Source organism: Phalangium opilio, unplaced genomic scaffold, assembly GCF_054372755.1.
Source record: "Phalangium opilio isolate 3A_F unplaced genomic scaffold, DU_Popi_V2 ptg000032l_1, whole genome shotgun sequence".
NCBI classification, from domain to species: domain Eukaryota; kingdom Metazoa; phylum Arthropoda; class Arachnida; order Opiliones; family Phalangiidae; genus Phalangium; species Phalangium opilio.
The window spans coordinates 946,280-952,279 of record NW_028324159.1 but is presented as its reverse complement, the minus strand read 5'-3'; positions in this window follow the sequence as shown (position 1 = coordinate 952,279).

The window sequence follows — 6,000 nt, the reverse complement described above, 5'->3', positions numbered from 1 at the left end:
TTAATCGCCATAAATAAGGACTATGAGATTTCTCGCCATAAATAAGGACTATGAAATTACTCGCCATAAATAAGGACTATGAAATTACTCGCCATAAATAAGGACTATGAAATTACTTGCCATAAATAAGGACTATGAGATTACTGGCCATAAATAAGGACTACGAAATTACTCGCCATAAATAAGTGCTACGAAATTACTCGCCAAAAATAAGTGCTACGAGATTACTCGCCATAAATAAGGACTATGAGATTTCTCGCCATAAATAAGGACTATGAGATTTCTCGCCATAAATAAGGACTATGAGATTTCCCGCCATAAATAAGGACTATGAGATTTCTCGCCTTAAATAAGGGCTATGAGATTACTGGCCATAAATAAGGACTAGGAAATTACTAGCCATAAATAAGGACTATGAGATTACTCGCCATAAATAAGGACTATGAGATTACTCGCCATAAATAAGGACTATGAGATTACTCGCCATAAATAAGGACTATGAGATTACTCGCCATAAATAAGGACTATGAGATTTCTCGCCATAAATAAGGACTATGAAAATACTCGCCATAATTGAGGACTACAAAATTAATCGCCATAAATAAGGACTACGAAACTAATCGCCATAAATAAGTGCTACGAAATTACTCGCCACAAATAAGGCCTACGAAATTAATCGCCATAAATAATTACTATGAGATTACTCGCCATAAATAAGGACTATGAGATTACTCGCCATAAATAAGGACTATGAGATTACTCGCCATAAATAAGGACTATGAGATTTCTCGCCATAAATAAGGACTATGAAAATACTCGCCATAAATGAGGACTACGAAATTAATCGCCATAAATAAGTGCTACGAAACTACTCGCCACAAATAAGGCCTACGAAATTAATCGCCATAAATAATTACTATGAGATTACTCGCCAAAAATAAGGACTATGAGATTACTGGCCATAAATAAGGACTAGGAAATTACTCGCCATAAATAAGGACTATGAGATTACTCGCCATAAATAAGGACTATGAGATTACTCGCCATAAATAAGGACTATGAGATTTCTCGCCATAAATAAGGACTACGAAATTACTCGCCATAAATAAGGACTATGAGATTACTGGCCATAAATAAGGACTACGAAATTACTCGCCATAAATAAGTGCTACGAGATTACTCGCCATAAATAAGGACTATGAGATTTCTCGCCATTAATAAGGACTATGAGATTTCCCGCCATAAATAAGGACTATGAGATTTCTCGCCATAAATAAGGACTATGAAATTACTCGCCATAAATAAGGACTATGAAATTACTCGCCATAAATAAGGACTATGAAATTACTCGCCATAAATAAGTGCTACGAAATTACTCGCCATAAATAAGGCCTACGAAATTATTCGCCATAAATAAGGGCTACGAAATTACTCGCCATAAATAAGGACTATGAGATTACTGGCCATAAATAAGGACTAGGAAATTACTAGCCATAAATAAGGACTATGAGATTACTCGCCATAAATAAGGACTATGAGATTACTCGCCATAAATAAGGACTATGAGATTACTCGCCATAAATAAGGACTATGAGATTACTCGCCATAAATAAGGACTATGATATTTCTCGCCATAAATAAGGACTATGATATTGCTGGCCATAAATAAGGACTATGAGATTACTGGCCATAAATAAGGACTATGAAATTACTCGCCATAAATAAGGACTATGAAATTACCTACCATAAATAAGGACTATGAGATTACTGGCCATAAATAAGGACTACGAAATTACTCGCCATAAATAAGGACTATGAGATTACTCGCCATAAATAAGGACTATGAGATTACTCGCCATAAATAAGGACTATGAGATTTCTCGCCATAAATAAGGACTACGAAATTACTCGCCATAAATAAGGACTATGAGATTACTGGCCATAAATAAGGACTACGAAATTACTCGCCATAAATAAGTGCTACGAGATTTCTCGCCATAAAAAAGGACTATGAGATTTCTCGCCATTAATAAGGACTATGAGATTTCCCGCCATAAATAAGGACTATGAGATTTCTCGCCTTAAATAAGGACTATGAGATTACTGGCCATAAATAAGGACTACGAGATTACTCGCCATAAATAAGGACTATGAAATTACTCGCCATAAATAAGGACTATGAAATTACTCGCCATAAATAAGGACTATGAACCTACACGCCATAAATAGGGACTATGAAAATACTCGCCATAAATGAGGACTACGAAATTACTCGCCATAAATAAGTGCTACGAAATTACTCGCCATAAATAAGGACTATGTGATTACTCGCCATAAATAAGGACTATGAGATTACTCGCCATAAATAAGGACTATGAGATTTCTCGCCATAAATAAGGACTATGAGATTTCTCGCCATAAATAAGGACTATGAAATTAATCGCCATAAATAAGGACTATGAGATTTCTCGCCATAAATAAGGACTATGAAATTACTCGCCATAAATAAGGACTATGAAATTACTCGCCATAAATAAGGACTATGAAATTACTTGCCATAAATAAGGACTATGAGATTACTGGCCATAAATAAGGACTACGAAATTACTCGCCATAAATAAGTGCTACGAAATTACTCGCCAAAAATAAGTGCTACGAGATTACTCGCCATAAATAAGGACTATGAGATTTCTCGCCATAAATAAGGACTATGAGATTTCTCGCCATAAATAAGGACTATGAGATTTCCCGCCATAAATAAGGACTATGAGATTTCTCGCCTTAAATAAGGGCTATGAGATTACTGGCCATAAATAAGGACTAGGAAATTACTAGCCATAAATAAGGACTATGAGATTACTCGCCATAAATAAGGACTATGAGATTACTCGCCATAAATAAGGACTATGAGATTACTCGCCATAAATAAGGACTATGAGATTACTCGCCATAAATAAGGACTATGAGATTTCTCGCCATAAATAAGGACTATGAAAATACTCGCCATAATTGAGGACTACAAAATTAATCGCCATAAATAAGGACTACGAAACTAATCGCCATAAATAAGTGCTACGAAATTACTCGCCACAAATAAGGCCTACGAAATTAATCGCCATAAATAATTACTATGAGATTACTCGCCATAAATAAGGACTATGAGATTACTCGCCATAAATAAGGACTATGAGATTACTCGCCATAAATAAGGACTATGAGATTTCTCGCCATAAATAAGGACTATGAAAATACTCGCCATAAATGAGGACTACGAAATTAATCGCCATAAATAAGTGCTACGAAACTACTCGCCACAAATAAGGCCTACGAAATTAATCGCCATAAATAATTACTATGAGATTACTCGCCAAAAATAAGGACTATGAGATTACTGGCCATAAATAAGGACTAGGAAATTACTCGCCATAAATAAGGACTATGAGATTACTCGCCATAAATAAGGACTATGAGATTACTCGCCATAAATAAGGACTATGAGATTTCTCGCCATAAATAAGGACTACGAAATTACTCGCCATAAATAAGGACTATGAGATTACTGGCCATAAATAAGGACTACGAAATTACTCGCCATAAAAAAGTGCTACGAGATTACTCGCCATAAATAAGGACTATGAGATTTCTCGCCATTAATAAGGACTATGAGATTTCCCGCCATAAATAAGGACTATGAGATTTCTCGCCATAAATAAGGACTATGAAATTACTCGCCATAAATAAGGACTATGAAATTACTCGCCATAAATAAGGACTATGAAATTACTCGCCATAAATAAGTGCTACGAAATTACTCGCCATAAATAAGGCCTACGAAATTATTCGCCATAAATAAGGGCTACGAAATTACTCGCCATAAATAAGTGCTACGAAATTACTCGCCATAAATAAGGACTATGAGATTACTGGCCATAAATAAGGACTAGGAAATTACTAGCCATAAATAAGGACTATGAGATTACTCGCCATAAATAAGGACTATGAGATTACTCGCCATAAATAAGGACTATGAGATTACTCGCCATAAATAAGGACTATGAGATTACTCGCCATAAATAAGGACTATGATATTTCTCGCCATAAATAAGGACTATGATATTGCTGGCCATAAATAAGGACTATGAGATTACTGGCCATAAATAAGGACTATGAAATTACTCGCCATAAATAAGGACTATGAAATTACCTACCATAAATAAGGACTATGAGATTACTGGCCATAAATAAGGACTACGAAATTACTCGCCATAAATAAGGACTATGAGATTACTCGCCATAAATAAGGACTATGAGATTACTCGCCATAAATAAGGACTATGAGATTTCTCGCCATAAATAAGGACTACGAAATTACTCGCCATAAATAAGGACTATGAGATTACTGGCCATAAATAAGGACTACGAAATTACTCGCCATAAATAAGTGCTACGAGATTACTCGCCATAAATAAGGACTATGAGATTTCTCGCCATTAATAAGGACTATGAGATTTCCCGCCATAAATAAGGACTATGAGATTTCTCGCCTTAAATAAGGACTATGAGATTACTGGCCATAAATAAGGACTACGAGATTACTCGCCATAAATAAGGACTATGAAATTACTCGCCATAAATAAGGACTATGAAATTACTTGCCATAAATAAGGACTATGAGATTACTGGCCATAAATAAGGACTACGAAATTACTCGCCATAAATAAGTGCTACGAAATTACTCGCCAAAAATAAGTGCTACGAGATTACTCGCCATAAATAAGGACTATGAGATTTCTCGCCATAAATAAGGACTATGAGATTTCTCGCCATAAATAAGGACTATGAGATTTCCCGCCATAAATAAGGACTATGAGATTTCTCGCCTTAAATAAGGGCTATGAGATTACTGGCCATAAATAAGGACTAGGAAATTACTAGCCATAAATAAGGACTATGAGATTACTCGCCATAAATAAGGACTATGAGATTACTCGCCATAAATAAGGACTATGAGATTACTCGCCATAAATAAGGACTATGAGATTACTTGCCATAAATAAGGACTATGAGATTTCTCGCCATAAATAAGGACTATGAAAATACTCGCCATAATTGAGGACTACAAAATTAATCGCCATAAATAAGGACTACGAAACTAATCGCCATAAATAAGTGCTACGAAATTACTCGCCACAAATAAGGCCTACGAAATTAATCGCCATAAATAATTACTATGAGATTACTCGCCATAAATAAGGACTATGAGATTACTCGCCATAAATAAGGACTATGAGATTACTCGCCATAAATAAGGACTATGAGATTTCTCGCCATAAATAAGGACTATGAAAATACTCGCCATAAATGAGGACTACGAAATTAATCGCCATAAATAAGTGCTACGAAACTACTCGCCACAAATAAGGCCTACGAAATTAATCGCCATAAATAATTACTATGAGATTACTCGCCAAAAATGAGGACTATGAGATTACTGGCCATAAATAAGGACTAGGAAATTACTCGCCATAAATAAGGACTATGAGATTACTCGCCATAAATAAGGACTATGAGATTACTCGCCATAAATAAGGACTATGAGATTTCTCGCCATAAATAAGGACTACGAAATTACTCGCCATAAATAAGGACTATGAGATTACTGGCCATAAATAAGGACTACGAAATTACTCGCCATAAAAAAGTGCTACGAGATTACTCGCCATAAATAAGGACTATGAGATTTCTCGCCATTAATAAGGACTATGAGATTTCCCGCCATAAATAAGGACTATGAGATTTCTCGCCATAAATAAGGACTATGAAATTACTCGCCATAAATAAGGACTATGAAATTACTCGCCATAAATAAGGACTATGAAATTACTCGCCATAAATAAGTGCTACGAAATTACTCGCCATAAATAAGGCCTACGAAATTATTCGCCATAAATAAGGGCTACGAAATTACTCGCCATAAATAAGTGCTACGAAATTACTCGC